This window comes from Mauremys reevesii, linkage group 1 (genome assembly GCF_016161935.1).
Source record: "Mauremys reevesii isolate NIE-2019 linkage group 1, ASM1616193v1, whole genome shotgun sequence".
Lineage (NCBI taxonomy): Eukaryota > Metazoa > Chordata > Testudines > Geoemydidae > Mauremys > Mauremys reevesii.
Genome location: NC_052623.1, coordinates 284,305,009 through 284,321,480, shown reverse-complemented (window position 1 = coordinate 284,321,480; position 16,472 = coordinate 284,305,009). Strand labels below are relative to the sequence as shown.

At 39.7% G+C, this 16,472-nt stretch overlaps 1 protein-coding gene across 42 annotated transcripts in view; it reads right to left on the bottom strand.

Moving 5' to 3' along the window:
• The window catches only part of MGAT4C (MGAT4 family member C), a 566,296-nt gene that overhangs the window by 180,452 nt on the left and 369,372 nt on the right, over window positions 1-16,472 (bottom strand). For 25 of the 42 annotated variants that reach the window (XR_005592876.1, XM_039520655.1, XM_039520654.1 and 22 more), the window contains exons 1-3: window positions 8,884-9,054; window positions 3,889-3,972; window positions 3,387-3,535 (exon numbers count right to left, since the gene is read on the bottom strand). The exons of 1 other annotated variant lie outside the window; for it this stretch is intronic. The gene's annotated coding sequence lies outside the window, so the exon portion shown is untranslated. Of the gene's footprint in view, window positions 1-3,386; window positions 3,536-3,888; window positions 3,973-8,883; window positions 9,055-16,472 lie in introns of those variants that run through there. 16 more of the 42 variants (XM_039520675.1, XM_039520677.1, XM_039520668.1 and 13 more) reach the window with 1 other exon arrangement.

The following is a 16,472-nucleotide window of genomic DNA, read 5'->3' as shown; positions in this document are numbered from 1 at the left end:
CTGAGGTCTCCTATTAATAAGATTTCATTATTTTTACAAAATATACTATACTTATGTACTATGACATATACTCATAAATAGTTAAAACTAAGGTACAGTTGACAAATGAACAAACTATATTCTGCCACACATTATCCTTACCCTTTTATTGTGTGTTCACCTCCTCCTAATTCACAGCATTTAGTCAGTCACAAAGGGTCTTCTCAATCATTAGTGGACTAAGTAATTCTACTACACAGTTATTTGCAGGTTAGAAAAAGTGAAATTAAAATCAACTGGGCACATATACACAGGCCTCATTTGGACGCAGAGGGGCAAATCTTTGAAGCACACATAAACCAATGGCTCTGTGCAGTTGCAGGAGTCTATATGATTCCATTAAACAGGTTTAGGGTCACAGTCTTGCAATTCTAGAGTTTCTGAAGTATTTTTGTTAATATAATTACCGTATTTTCTGGCGTATAAGACGACTTTTTATACTAAAAAACAACCCCCAAAAATTGGGGGTCGTCTTATACGCCGGGTATAAACAGCTTTGGCTACATACAGAACGTCCCTGTGCTGATACTGTATGTACCACGCTGAGCCAATCCCGGCAAGCGGTGTATTCTATTAATGCATACAAAGCCTGCTCGGATTGGCAAAGGTTGTAATAGCCCGCCTCTCTGACTCAGCCAATCCGAGCAGGCTTAATAGATGACACCGCTCCCGTGAACGCTCCGCCCTCCTTCTCCTCCCCTTCCCAGTCAAATGTTCGCGGGAAGCCTGAAAAAAGGAGCGGGCAGGTAAGCTGGGCGTGTGGGGGAGGGTGCGGGATGGCTCCTCCTGGCCCTGGCCGAGCGCCCCAGCCCAGTCCCAGCCAAGCACCCCCGGCTCGGGCTGGTCCCGCCTGTGCGGCTCGGACCTGGCCCAGCTCGGGCCCCGCGGCTGCGGCTCGGGCCTGGTGTCGGCCTGGGGAGTCGGGCCCCTCAGCTGCGGCTGCGGCTCCGGTGTCGGCCGGGCCCGGGGAGCCGGGCCCCGCGGCTGCGGCGCCGGTCCCGGTGTCGGCCCGGGGAGCTGGGCCCCGTGGCTGTGGCGCCGGTCCCGGTGTCGGCCCGGGGAGCCGGGCCCCGCGGCTGTGGTGCCGGCCCTGGCCCCCGGCAGGGGTAAGAGGCCAGGGCCAGGGCTGGGACTGGGGCGGGGGAGGAGGGGTTGGATCGGGCAGAGGTTCTGGGGGTGCAGACAGGGGATGGGGAAGGGGGGGGTGGGTAGGCGCCGCGTGGGAGTCCTGGGGTCTGTTGGGATGGTGGTGGATGGAGTCGGGGCAGTCAGGTGTTGCCTCGGAAGGGAGGGTAGTCTTATACGGCGAGTATAGGCCAAAACCTATGTTTTAACTGGAAAATTAGGGGGTCGTTTTATACGCCCAGTCGTCTTATACGCTGGAAAATACGGTATAATTTATTCTTTAGCTAAATAAATAACAATGGGTGATTTGTAAATGGATCAAGGATTTCTTTGCATTATTTCATAATAAAAGGGATGAAGAAGTGATTTTATATTGTTTCTAATTATATAACAGCAAGCTCAATGGTCGCTTCTTTGTAATAAAACTCAAAATATCCTCATGAAAATCCTGGCTATTTTATTTTAAATACTTCAGTACTCTTGGAAATAAAACCATTAGATTCCTCACACTAGGATAAATTTTGTATCTTCCAAAAGCATACATAAATCATTTAGTAACAGGTCAGAATTAGAAGAAGCAACAATTAATTATTTTTAAATGTATGATGTGGTTCTGATAGAGTTTGGCTGGGTAATTAAAAGATACCATCTTAACAGTGTTAATCTCAAACTGTTGCTTCTTTGAGTCAATGTAAAATCTGCACAGGGACCAGTAAATAGTAAAAAAATCAATTTCAGGTCAATAGTTCCTAAGAATCTAGACTTTACCACCAGAAATTTGGCAGCATAAGTGCTGGGCCAGATTCTCTCTGAAATTCTGTGCATGGGCACTGGCAAGGCCAGCCTGATTCAGAAGACAACAGAATGTGTACAGCTGTCACAGAATGGCAGCCAATATTACCTTTCATAAATGAGTTAGAGGCAATGTCAGGTGAGGAGGGAAAGATCTTTTATTCCAAGAGTTTGATTTCTCCAGGTATACAGACTAGTGATTTGTTTTAACTAGCACTTGAAAACAAGGCTGCATGGAGGTGTGTTCCCTCCAAAATGCCACCTCACTAGTGGTGTCATGATTCAACTTCAGCTGCCTGAGGAGACAGCCCCTTTTGGGGGTTTCATTATTAAATTTAACTTGGACTCAATGTCTTCCCCTGTTCTAATGACAAGTCAGCTGTAAACGAGCTTGGGAACTCGATGGCCCCTCCTCTGTGACAATGGACTTATCCCTGCCCAAGAAACAAAAACCACCAAATATCTACACCTCATATATAATCATAAACAAAGATATTTTGCTTTACAGAAGAAAGGCCTTAAAGTGATACTAAAAGAAAATATGTAAGGGAATGAGATGGTTGAATAAGCTGTTTAGGTAAGTTTTCAGACCTGCCTAAGTAACTTTTGTGCACAAGTCCCACTCACTTTCAATGAGACATATACTTCTAAATCACATAGGCACCTTTGAAATTTTTTCCCTTTTACCCAGTGGTGTCCAACTCCACGGAGTTACCTCTTTTCTCAGTTTCCAAAACTCTGAGGGGTCAATCTTGTCTGGAGAATGTGAAAGATTTAAGGTAATTTCCTAGCTAAAACAGAGCCACATAGAGCTTTCCTTGGTACTCCAATGTGTCCAAATTACAGAAAATTAATAAGGCAGTCCGAGAAAGGAGTGTTATAATACTAAAAAGGCATGATTTTCAGTCTTTAGATTACTCCAAAGACAGGCAAGAACCAGTCAATTATTTCCTAATGTCTTTGTGGTGAAAACAATTATTTATATGGACAATATTTTAACTGTAGAAGTCAGAAAATTGCATATTCTTGTCACAGTACTTTGGGACTTTGGAGTCTTTGTTATATTTAGCAAAGTCCATTCCAACCCCTTTCTCTAAGTTTAACATTCCTGGAATTCATAATGCATACTGCAGTGCTGATACTAAACATTTCCAGGTCCAAGAGGGAATTCATTATAAGTGTGCCAGAAGCGGATACCTCCTTATTCCATCACAATGAGGAAGTTAATAAGCCCACTAGGAACTCTAGTAGCTCTACTCCCTAATTTTCTTGTTGGTCTCTGTTGGATGCAAGGAAAAAGTTACCCAGTTGTGCTTCCCGCAGCTCCCATTGGCCAGGAATGGTGAACCGCAGCCACTGGGAGCTGTGGGGGGCCGTGCCTGCAGACAGTTAACATCAGCAAAATGTCTCACGGCCCACAATAAACTTACCCTGATGGGCCGCAGGTAGCTCACCACTCTTCTAGGCAATGGTGGAGCCAGGCACTAGAACTGAGAGCTGGAGCCTGTCTTTCCTGTGCTCTGTTACCTCAGTACTGGCAGTGGTGAGAAGGAATTGGTGAGAAGGATGCCATCTGATTCTAATGAAGAGGGGACAAAAGGCAGACTGAGGAGGGGAAAGGAGTAGGTTGGGACAAGGAGTCTGGTGAGACTGGGACTGGAGGAAAGGACAGAAATTGTGACTGGGAGCTGGAGGCGTAATCTGGAACTGACTGGGCAAGGAGACCATGATTGGGAGCCAGAAGGTGGAAGGGAAGTTGAAACTGGGAGTTTGGGGTAGTGGAGGCTAAGGCTGATTGAGCAAGGAGACTGGGACTGTGGTTGGGAGTAGTTGTGAATGTTTAGAGCCACTATTCAGGATGGCAACTGGGGGGCATATAGGAAGAAGGTGAGGGTCTGCGTAGACAAGAAGTAAAGACAATTGTGCAATCACCCTGACCATGGTGTCCTAGGTCTCTGTAATCTCTACATGGTGTCCAAGTGGAATTGTATACGACCCAACAGATCACAGAACATCCTGGCAAGGGAAGAGGGGAAAAGAGAAAAGTAAGTTCTCCCCCCGCCAGCCAGAAGCTGCACAGAGCTAGCAGCAAAACAGGCAAGGAAGTAGCCTACACACACACAGGACCAAGAAAGATCTGTTATGCTGAGTCACAGGAGTGACTGCAGGAAAGTAAGTGAAGGCGAGACTATCACCAGTTTGCTTCTTTAAGGGGCCACACTACCTTACTCCACAGAAAGGCAACAACAACAACAAAAGAGAGGTGGAGGAATCTAGTTTGGTAGAATTGTAGTGATGGCTACATTTATCCCAGCTTTTGTCCCAAACACCACCTCCAGGAGAATTTGATTTCCAGGATGCTGAGGGACAGACTCTCTGGGGAAGCAGATTGCAGAGTTTCTGTCACATTTCTGGTTTAGATCAGCAATTATAGGAGAAAAAAGTGAATAACCTGCTCTATACAATGGGACTTGCAGCAGATGACACTATCCTTTCCAGAATCCAACAAAACTGCTCATATGAAACAGTTCAATACAGTTAACGAAGAACTGGTTAAGTATTACATGCCATGCTGCAATGTGAAATGTGAGCAGGAATGATTTCACTTACAAAGTAAGGGAATGGTGAGTCAGTGAATGATTTCATAACAGCCCTGTACAACCAAATCCAACACTGTGGCTATGGAGCAAAGAACTTATCAGCCATGTTAGGGCTGAGAAATAGCCAGCCATCAGAAAGACTCCAAAATTATCCTAACCTCTAACTAGAGACAGCCAAAACATAGTACTTCAAAGTTGCTACATAAAGAAGGAATTTTTCTGAGGAATCACTTTGAGGTGGAACCCACTGTAGAAGCCATAGACATGGGGAGGAAAATATCTCAGGATGCCCAGAAACAATACCCACCCAGACAAGTACAGGCATGAATGAATCCAGGGGGGACTATGCTAACATGGAATAAAGAAAAGGTGCACAACAAGAATGTGAAAGAATGTCCACGGTGTGGCAAACTACCTCACAACAAATGGCTTTATTCAGCAATTAACAATACATGCAAGAAATCTCTAAAAAGGGTACATTATGTAGCAATCTGCCTGTCTAAATGCATGACAATGATAGTTTTTCAAGAAAACGACCCAAAGGATATACCTTGGAGCCACAGGAGATGACAAAAAAGAACCAGAATCTCCTTGAGAAATTATTAAATAGACTTCAAAATAGACATGAACACTTTAAGTGCTAAAAAAACGATATTAAAAGGTTCATGACAGTCCCCATTAAATGTGAAAGGAAAAATTTTGGCCACTGTAAAATTAGGAGAGAAGACTACATTCTAAGAAGTCTATGTTGTAGATGGTCTACATACCACTCTAGTTGGCTACCTTAATTCTGGCATTTCTCTAATTTTTTTAAGGAAATGTTGAGCTCTTATTTACATTATGGAGGGAAGAAGAATCTTTGTTCATGTTTTTACTACTGATCATATCTATCCTTTTTTATAACAAGACTTTTATTTTCCATGTTTCTGCCCAGTTGACTGACCTATCTTTTCTGCCCAGGATGTTAAACCTGTTGTGTTTATGCAAGCACCTTTCACTATTTTTCACATTGGCCTCTGGTTCAAAATCAGCAATGGGTTGAAGTGAGCTCCTTGTGTAGGAGGGCTGATTCAAATTTTTGTTCTGTCAGATCTCTCTTTGTCTGTTACCTGATATCATTGTGAAGATGTGTGTTGATTCATTCATGAGAAATCATGCAATATTATTACTTCTTGACAAACAGAACTGCCTATTCTTAAACTCAAAAGTCATCTTTTTATTCCTCCTCCACTATAATGACTTTAGAAGGTATATGGAAACAGCTAAACATGGTCAGTGGTCATGCTCTGTTGTAAGTGCAAACTGTAGCATATAAGAATTTGTGTATTAGACTAATGGTGAGCTAACAGTCAAGCAGCGATGGAGTCCTCCCTTCATCCCCTCAACCTGCCCCACCTCAAAAAAAAACAACAATAACCCCCCCTCCAAAGAAACAGTGTGACATGATATTTCTGAAGAGAAGATGCATCTCTACGGTTTGGCAGGCAGAATTTAACTTCCTATTAAAAGCAAAACTTAAAATTCATTTTCTCTGTAGTATGAGAACTGATAATAAACCATAAACTGATTCTCCATTGATCTGAAGAACAGAAAAATGCTTTGCTCCCTGACTGAGCTTGACTGTTCTAGGCACTTGGCTATTGGGACTGTAAGATCAACAGTTTTCCTGGGATTTCAAAAGGCTGTGTGAAATAATAGTGCACAGTAACAGGGTTTCCCACTCACCAGTAGGGCATCTTCTTGTGTCCAGGTCTGGGAAAGTAGCTCTTTTGGCATCAGGTTCCCCCTTCTGCTTCCAGTTCACTCTGTGCTAGTCTCTCTTTGGATAACTTGGCTATTTGGCTGGGTACCCATCTAGTTCACCTCTTCCATGGTTACAAAGTCCAGCAGGAGCACTGTCCAAATGCCTTGTCTGGATGGTGTTCTGCCCCTGCTCGGGGCTCTGTCATACACTATCAGCAGCCAGCAGGGGAACCTGGGTCCACCTGCTATACCTGGTTACAGTCTAGGGATCCCATAACTATCAGGTCAGGTCTGCTCAGTCTCCCTCCCCATTATTGTTTCCCTCAGCTCCTTCCTACGCAGCCTCTCTCTCTTCTGTTGACAGTTTCTGGTTTACAGCAGGCCTCTACTCTACTCCCTGTGGCTACTTTACCACCTCCTAGCCTCTTGCTAAATTCCTTGCTCCAGAGCAGGATCTCAGAGCTTATGCTCTCTCTCTCTCTCTCTCTGGAATTCCTCCTTGTCCATGACAACCTTCCTCATCCCAGAAAGTGACTGCACCTTCCTTCCCCTGCAGCCTCTTTTCTGCTTTCAGCCTCCTGGCTTCATAGTGCTGCCTCAGCCCTTCCTCAGGTAGGCTTCACTCAATTAACCCTCACCCTCCCTCTCCCAGGTCATCTATTTGGCTTCACAGGTCCTCATTAACTCTATCTGGGTTGATGTAGTATGCACACCCTATCACATCCACTCACTTTTAAATTCCTCTAATAGGTATAAGCAATAGGTCTGAGACAAACCCCCTAAATATGAACCCTCTGGACTTATGAGGGTTGGACTTGGAGATCCAAACTGAGTAGAATCTCTAATTCCCTGAGCATTTTGGCAATGTTAGGAGCTAGTTTCTTCATATCATACATGACTTTTGTCTATCTGGGAGGCTGATTTACTGTATGCTCTTATATTAATTCTAGTAATGATAGGCAAACTGCATGGAACTGTACAGTGTGTAAATTTGTAATGCTGATGCTAAGGACTGTGTACTTTTATTTTATTCCCCTCAGTCTCAGGGACTAAGCCAAATTATTTAAGGGGGACAGAAGATTAGTGCAACTTGTTAACGATACAAGCAAGCAGGGGAAACTCAGAAAACGTAAAAATTTCAATTTGCCTATAGGCCATGATTTTCGAACTTTAACCAGGGTACTTTGGGTTTTGCCATTGAAAAGACAATACAGGGTAATGGAGATTTTGCCCCAACTAAAATACATCATACCACGCCCCTCTATAATACCTATCTATCTAACATTTGATTTAAGCTTGGACACATATTGACTGAAAGCTAAAACAAATGTGGTAAATATTAAGAACTGCAAAGACAGGACTCTATTAGTAAAAATGAAAAGTACAACATAGCTGAGAAATTCTGCTGTATTTAAGTGATGCTTGAGCTGAAAATGGCTATTTGACAAAAATACTGATTAGCACAGACCTAGACAACTATTCATAACTAGACTGAATGACAAGAAGTGTGAGAATTGCAAGCACTCATAATGCTTGCAACATATGCAATTATTTAAAACTTTTTATTGTACAATCACAGATTATTAAAATAAGTGCAGCAAGATATTAAATTATAGGTATTTAGTGAATTCCAGTCTTTCCCAAATAAATAATTGTCTCACCAGCTTTTAAATTAACTATAGCCTGTTATTCATCTCCCATTATATACACTACGTGACTAGTTAAACTTGTTATTGGATTCTTCATTCAGTAGCCCCTGAACTCCTTCAGTCAATTAAATCCTTTATTGTATCTGATTTGTCAGTGCCAGTGTCACTGCTAATCTCCTAAATCCACATCAGTTCGCAAGCATTAAATGTACTTATTCTGTGGCAAAACTGGGAGGCTATACAAGCAGAACCCCCTGATATGAACCACAGTGCTGCTAGCACTTTGAAATAGATAATCACTTCTCTCACACCTTAGATTTTGTGCACTATAATAGGGGGAAAATATTATTCATTGAAAAGTACAGCTACTTGTGCATTAAATGCTGTAAATCTATTACCCAGTTCCTTGTCCTTTTAAATGATAACCAGGAACAAAGTAACCACAACTTATTTCAGAATCTGTAACTTGAACAACTTAGTATCAGTCTCCATGACTTTGGAATACTCCTCCACAAAAGTATTCCAAAACATTTTTTTAAAGTTTTATCTGATATTAAAGTCTCTATCCCTAACCCTCCCCATCTCCTGTTTGCCATTAAATACTTGATTTTTATAGAAAGAAGGAAAATGACATGCAATAAATTATTGTTCAGAGTAACAATCTTGTCAATCTAATGATAACTTCAGTTATCATAAAGTTAAACATAGATAGCAATATTGTTTATTTTATATTGCAAAGTAAAGTTTATCAGATAAACATACATTTGATTTTCCTTTAAAATACATCCTTTCCTAAAGCATCTTTCTTTCAATAAAAACCACTCTTTACATATTATAGCTTTTATAAGCCTCTGGACTAAGAAAGCAATTCCCTATACAGGTTGGATGCATCACCTTTATTCTGAAAGAGAAGGTAAAATAGAAGAGACTCTTACCAGAGACAGAGAAAACAATTCGTTCAGCTAGATCCAACAGTGCTCTGTGCAAGCAGGCAGCATGAGTGATATTTGGGCCTCACACAAAAGCAAGATAATTGGCTCTCAATGAAGAGATGTAAACATCCATCATAATGGCACTGGTGCTGAGGCTGAAAGCTACCTCAGCTGTTCTATGTACTCTGACTGTAAGATGATGTCACAAACATCAACTGGGTGTATTCTCATTGGCTTCTGTTACCTGGAATCATATCTTAACCCTAAACTGTCAGCTGCAAATTGAAATGTGGATCTGTTTTATATATATCTGGGGTGGAGTGTGGGGGGAATGGAATGTACTGAAAGCTCCCACTTCGGGTGGCAGGTGCAGGCTGTTTAAACAGTTAAAATAAAAAAATCCCAAACCTAATTTGCCTAATTTATTAAACAAGAGCCCTGGGGAATTGCATTTTCATAATGTTTACTAAATGACAGTAATCATCGAAATATTGTACAGAAGGGGTATTAAATGAAAGGTTAATGCATACAGCATCTGGAGAATTCACTTTTTTAATGATTTTATATTGCCTCCTATTAAGCCATGAGATTTCTCAAAGATACACATAAAAAGGGGGTTTAAATTTGAGAACATTGCATATATATATATCTATAATCAGGTTAGCTACAGGAAGACACTGGTATTTTAAGAATTTAAAACAAAAAAAATAAAAGTAAAGATATGCACAAATGTAAATGTGCCCTTATTCTTTGAATGTAAAGTAGGATCTCAGACATGGTGTGGTAAATGAGGCATGAAACACACTGTCAAAAATCTGATGTCCTAAATATAGTGGCAATACATATTTTGTTATGTTACTAGAAATATTCCACAAATCATGTGAACTTTAAAATGAGCCCCAATCCAGCTATTAAAGAACTGTTTCAGAAAAAAACCGAGATAGAAATAATAATTTGATCTTTCAGTTTTAACTGATAGAACATCCTATTGATCTATGCAAAGAAAAAAATCACAGGTCATATATGTTACATGTTGTATATAGAGCTTTTGTACTACTTTATCTACTTTATCATTTCCCCATCACTTTGAATTGTGCCCTTTTGCTTATTTGACTGTATAGGAATTTGAGTTGATGTTTGTTTGGAGTAAAATGTATAGCCCATTCGTTATTTTGCAATTCAGTATTCCTAATACTAAAAGTAAGGGTTGTGTTTAAAATTCCTTCTGTTCAGTTTATTCCCCAGGAAAAAGATATACTCAGAAATGTTGTTGCTTAATATAGAATGTGAAACATATCATAGGATTTCTCGAATAAACTTGATAAACAGCTCTGCCATTGCCTTGTGGTCCTTTCACCAAGTTGTAGAGACTCAGAAGATTAAATTCTGGGGACTTAATAAACAGCAGCTCTGTGTAGGGATCTGGAAGCAAGCCTATTAGTCAAAATGTACTTTAGGCCAAAGTGAAAGCCCCATATCATTTATTTCTGCCTAGAAAACATGGGAGTTTAGATGGAAATGTATATTTAAAAAAAAGATTCATTACCATGCAAAGTGACATAAAACTGAATTACAGATCAGAAAGATGAATTTGGACAATAGGAAAGGCAACTTTGCTTTTCTATGATTAATGATAAAGGTAAGACATAGTAATTGCTAAGAAGATATGAGTCATATATTTATGAGGTAAAATATGCTGAGACATATCACATGTTTAAGTTATATTCTTCTGAAACTGTACTGCTATAAATAGCCAAGATCAAATTAAGAGACACTGTTGATAAAATCTGATTATGTAGGTTGATTTGGTCTGTAAAATGTAGAGTTCCCATATCTAACTAATCTTAACATGATGAATTAATGTCCCATACATTTGTTATTCTTACACACACAATACTTCATTTCCTTAACAGGATGATTTATTCTTATGTGAACTAGTAGATATTCTATGTGGATAAAGTACAATATGCTGGAAAAAAAGCCTCCATCGACACTAACACATTAGAGTCCAGATTTTATATTTTGGCCACTGAGTAGTCATTTATGTTAGTAGTTTTACTCATGAAATTAACACACAATAAGCAATAGAGGACCACTGCGAATTTAAGAGGAGAATATTGCCCCAAACCCATCCATTAAATGGAATTTGCACTTAAACTCCAGCACATTTTCATTAGCATGCTTTTTTATACTGTAAACTTGTGGTAAGTTAGTATCTTTAAGTTGAGTGGTTTACGATGTATCTTTATGATAGTGAATCATCAATTTACACATACATTTGACGTTAAAATTAATATTGCTGTATAGTCAATGTGGTGGAAATTTGGATGATTATAGAGAGATGGTCAGACCCAACAGGTAATAGCTGTGAAGCTGTCAGTGAAATAGCAGCTTCATGATCATAATAAATGTACTTATTATCAACACTAAAACAAGCTTTCCAGTGTGTTAAACATAACATTTCCCATTGGCTGTACAAATAGTAAAATAAACAAATAAATTAGATAATGGACCACTGAAGCTGCATCTCTTGCACAGACAGTAATTGCAAGCTAATATTGCAGAAATAGCTGTCAGGTACTTCCTTGAAATGACCATCTGAGTGAAAAGCATGTAAAAGACACAAAGTAGCTCAAATAATGTTTTACTCATATTATCCCTGTATTTTGGGGTAAAAAAAATTATATACAACCAAAGCAAATAGCCTATCCTTATGTTATAAAAATCCATATACTACTTTCTCAGAGTATGTTACTGTGAGAAGAGTGGTCTGTTAGCCTCCCTTGTTATATGATACATACAGTATGGCATCCATCGCACAGGCAATGAGCTACTGCTGAAGGTGTCATTAGCAAAATACAAATCACACTTAGTAGAAGAAAAAAGATGACTGACTCTCAGTGAGTAAGCATGCTGCTTTCTCCCAGAGTACAGTATTAATCAACACAGAAATAATTCTGATGGATCAAACAGAAGATGAGATTTTAGAGCTCAAGCGAAGTGAAACTCAGTTTCATGAATACATATTTCCCACAAGTTGAAATAATTACTGCATTTAATTGCCTGACAATTATATCTGTCAAATCAATTTAATGTTTAACCAATTATTTATATTACAAAACACAGCAAAGACTAATTGAAAAACACAAGTCTTTCGATGTAGCTTAACCTACACATTATTAACATGGTTGGGGTGAGGTCTAAAGATTTTGGGGAAAATTAGAACTCAGATGATGAGGTTTTAGAGATTAAATGTACAGACTCAAAATTGCTGTTCTCAGAATTCTATTTCAGAAGAGTTCCAAGTCAGGAAGAGTTAATAATTATTACATGTATTTGTCTATTTTATTCTTGCAGCATCAGCAACTGGCTCACTACCTTGTTATCCACAAGATGGCAGCTCTGTTTACATTGTCACTTACTCTTGCAATATCCAATTTGAAGAACTTTCAAATTCATTTTTCATTTTAAAGTAGCTATTTTCATATATCATGAAGAAAACTTAAAAAAAATCCTGACAATTCATTGATCAACCCTAGTACTGAAATACAGTTGGTTATGAAGTTCTTGCAGAAGTCTTGAGTGACGGCAGAACAAGAGATGGTACTTTTAAACAGAATAGAAGCTTTATTTCAGGAGTTTTAAAAATTCCCTATTCACAAACATATGCTCTTCAATCTCTAGCACGGCAAGCCAGCAAAGCCCTTAAATGTATGCTTAGCTTAAAATAAGCAAACAGTCTCATTAACTGTAATGGGACTACTCACATGCTTAAAGTTAAGCATATGCTTAAGGGCTTGAGATGGATTGTTGCCTAAATCCTTCACTCATCTCTAAAATAATGGAACACACCTCCTATCCTCAGTTGTGCTACTAAAAAATGTAACAGATATATTTGTTTCCAAGGTAAAATTCTTTGTCAAGGGTAAATGCCTGACTGATTAAATGAATGTAATGAATGACTGATGTTAATTTATGCCTCACAAATTCACTGAAGTCCAAAAGAAGAGACACAAATGAGGTCAATTTGAGTTTAGGTGATTGTGAAGGATTTCAGTTTCATAATGGGAGTGAAGGTATAAAAACTCCCAAAAATGACTTCTTGGAAAATAAAACCTAGTCAAATATTCAGTCTTATCACACTTGACTAGCTTTCCTAAAAATGTGCACAGTCTTGCTATCCTACATTTGACTACACTGAAAAACAAGAAAGTAAGGTTCCATTATTTTTAAAGTCTTTTAAAAAGATGTCATTTCACTGGGATTACAGCTATTCCTTCAAAGGAGAATGTAAGTATGGGATTCTAATTGCAATAAAATAAAATATCACATAAAATAACATTAGACTAGGTAATTTGCAATATTGGCACAAAGACCATGGTACATTTCAGGGTTTAAGTTTTAGCAGCATTGAAACTTGATTTTGAGTACAATTTTCAAAAGCACATAAGTGACTTATGACCTCAAGTCCCATTTTCAAAAGAAACTTAGGTATTTAGTTGACCTTGTAGGATTTAGGGTCCCAAGTGTCCGAAGTAGAACTGGGCAATTTTTTTTGGGACAAAACTCATTTTGGCCATGAAATGCATATTTGGGTCCACTGAAATATTGTGTGAACTCATATTGAATTCACTGAATTGTTTACACTGAAAAAGAAAAAGAAAATTCTGAAACAGTTAAAATATTTAGTTTCTAATTTTTCAAAAAAAGAAAACTCATTTTTTTTTCATTTTTAAACAACTTTGTATTTAGAAATTTACTTCTATTATGCTTATAAAAAGTAAACAAAAAACCTACAAAAAATGAAAAGATAATTTTATTTCAGGTCAAACAATATGTTTAGTACAACCTGAATCTTTTGTCGTGTTTCATTTTACAAAAAGTTTTTAAAAAATCATTTTTTTCCTGTTTGGTCACTGAACCAAAAAATCAGGAATATCGAGTAATATATCACCTTTCATACCCATGAGGTGGCTCCATTACAGTACAATGAACCAGGTGGCCTGGCAAAACATTTGGGGGTATCCCTGGCTGAAGATGAGACAGAGGGCCTTTCCACATTAGCATACCTAGGTATCGAGTGGAACAGAAGGACGGGCATATTACAGCTCCCTCTCAATAAAAGTATGTATTTCTGGCATGACAACATGGCAGGCCAAACTTTCACCTCATGCAGGGTTTTGAAGTTAGAGAGGGAATTTGTGTCACAATGTTTAAGCCTTAACATCTCTTTTTCCTTCCAAGCATATGCCCACGGTTGGATGCTCTGCCTCGTTTGCAGTTCAACAGAGTGCAGTGGCCTGCACTAGGAGCTAGCAACTAACTCAAGTAGATGCTGCTGTTGCTATGGAGCTTTGGCATATGAGGATCTGGGAGGCTGGTCACCTATATGGCCCATCAGGAAGGGGCTGGTGTTGCGGTACATGGCACTGGCAACCCAGCTGCGGGAGTCCTTGACGATCCTTGCATAGTGCAAAGGGCAACCAAGTTAATTGGGGGGCAGGGGGGTTCACCTATCAAACTAACATGTTTTTGGTCTGCTCTACAAAAGGCCATTGGAAGATGTCTGGGACCCTGATTGGTGGGTGTGTGTGTGTGTGGGGGGGGTGGCAGCAAAGCTAATTGCTGATGCCTCCTTGTGGCGGAGGTCCAGTGCAGGTACTCCATAGGGAAGACATCCAGTAACCAGATAAATGGCCTGGTAAAGGACTTAAAAAAGAGGTGCTGGTTAAAGGAGTGGAATGGTGTGGGGTTTGGGGCTCCTATGGTTGGAATAGCAGGGAGCCAACCCCCTTCCTTATAGCCCACCTTACCCTTCCTACGAGGGGGGTGGATGGTAAGGTCCTGGCAATGGATTTGCTGGAGGGACCTGGATGGAAAAAAAGGAGGAGCTGGTAAACCCCCGCACCCCGAATATGGTGAGGTCCTGGCAATGGATTTGCTGGAGGGACCTGGATGGAAAAGAAAGAGGGGGAACTGGTGGAAGCCCCCCTGGGTAATTACATAATAAACCACTGTTACCTGCACTGTACACTTTTATCTGCCGGGTAGTCCCAGGTATCTAATAATAAAGTTGTGGGCTAATTACATCCATATCAAGCGTCTCTTGTCCTTCTTTTGGCATAGCTGGACAAAAAAACATTCCACAGATAGCCTGGTTTGTGTGCATGCCAGATGTTCATCTCCGTTTCACCACTTTTGTGTGGCAAAACCCCTGCTTCATTTGTGCCTGGGCTGAGCTCCAACAACTCTGGGCTTGGCAGTGCAAAGCCCTGGCATCTCTGTGCTTGCCACATCAGTTATGAAAGTAAAACAATTGCTTGAGCCCCAGCACCTCTTTCATTAAAAATATAACACTGGGCAAAACTAATCTGGAAAGTTGGTGAATCTGGACAGCTAAGGATTTGCCTAGCATGGAGAGATGTAGAATTGGCATACATCAATGTTGGTTTATATCAGCCCTGCAACATTGTTGATGCAGTCCTGTGGGAAAGGCCATGTAGCATTGTATTCTGATGCTTCTTTGCCATCAAGGACAGCCCCTTTAATAGGAAGCCACAAATGCAGCATAAAGCCACTACTCTACATTTTCAATAGAACATTTCAATGGCCAACTTTAATTAAACTAACTTACTTTCATTAAAGTCATGAAACATAGGGCTTACGTTGAAACTCGGTCTTAACTCTCTGTCCTCATGTGTTTAAACTTTAAAACACAGCCTTTTTTTATAGGATTATAAATCTTGTCATCAGTACAGCATGTAATGAAATACAAACTGGAGATATAGTAGAGTCTTCACATTTGGCTTGCCCAAGGAGATCTACAGAGAAAGCTATGTTTAAAGCAAATCAGTTAATTAATAGAGCAAGTTGAAAATTTTCACTAGTAAATCTAACAACATTAATGTGTGCATTGGAGCTCTTTCAACGGCCAACGTAAATCATCCAACTTCATGACCAGCACTATCTATATCTAGGTTGAAGCCTGTGTGGAAGACTAAAATACCAGTTACCAACAACTTTTCAATCATTTTGGCCAAAATTGGGTGATTGGAGACCAGAAAATGATAAGTGGGCTTGTCAGAAGATGGTCTTTTGAATATTAGATAGACTAACATGTGTTTAAGGGATACTTATCCTTCCTATAAGACGCAAACATTTTCAGTCAGCCGTGGACCAAGGTGCTCTTCATTCATTTATATCAAGCATAGTAGCCACAGGTGCATCTTGCAAGATTGTGTCTCAGCTCTTACTCATTACTTTCAGAGCCTCAGATGCATGGCCAAATTCCATCAGGAAAGGAGAGGGATGACGCATTTCCCTCAAAACTAGAATTGCTATTCTGAATTCAATTTAATTACAAATTAAAATGAAAGCTCCTCAAAAATAGAGATATTCAGCAAAAAGGTGTCAGTATTATATCAGGAGAAATTGAGATAATGTAAGAGGAGGAGGTTGTTTCTGCAGTTAGCATGACAAGGTACAAAATCACATTATTCCACAAAAGGAAAGGATGACTGGTGATCAATGTATAGCAGCACTGTGCTGAATGACCAACCAGCCTTTCAGGCATGTAAAAGGCTCATATTTAA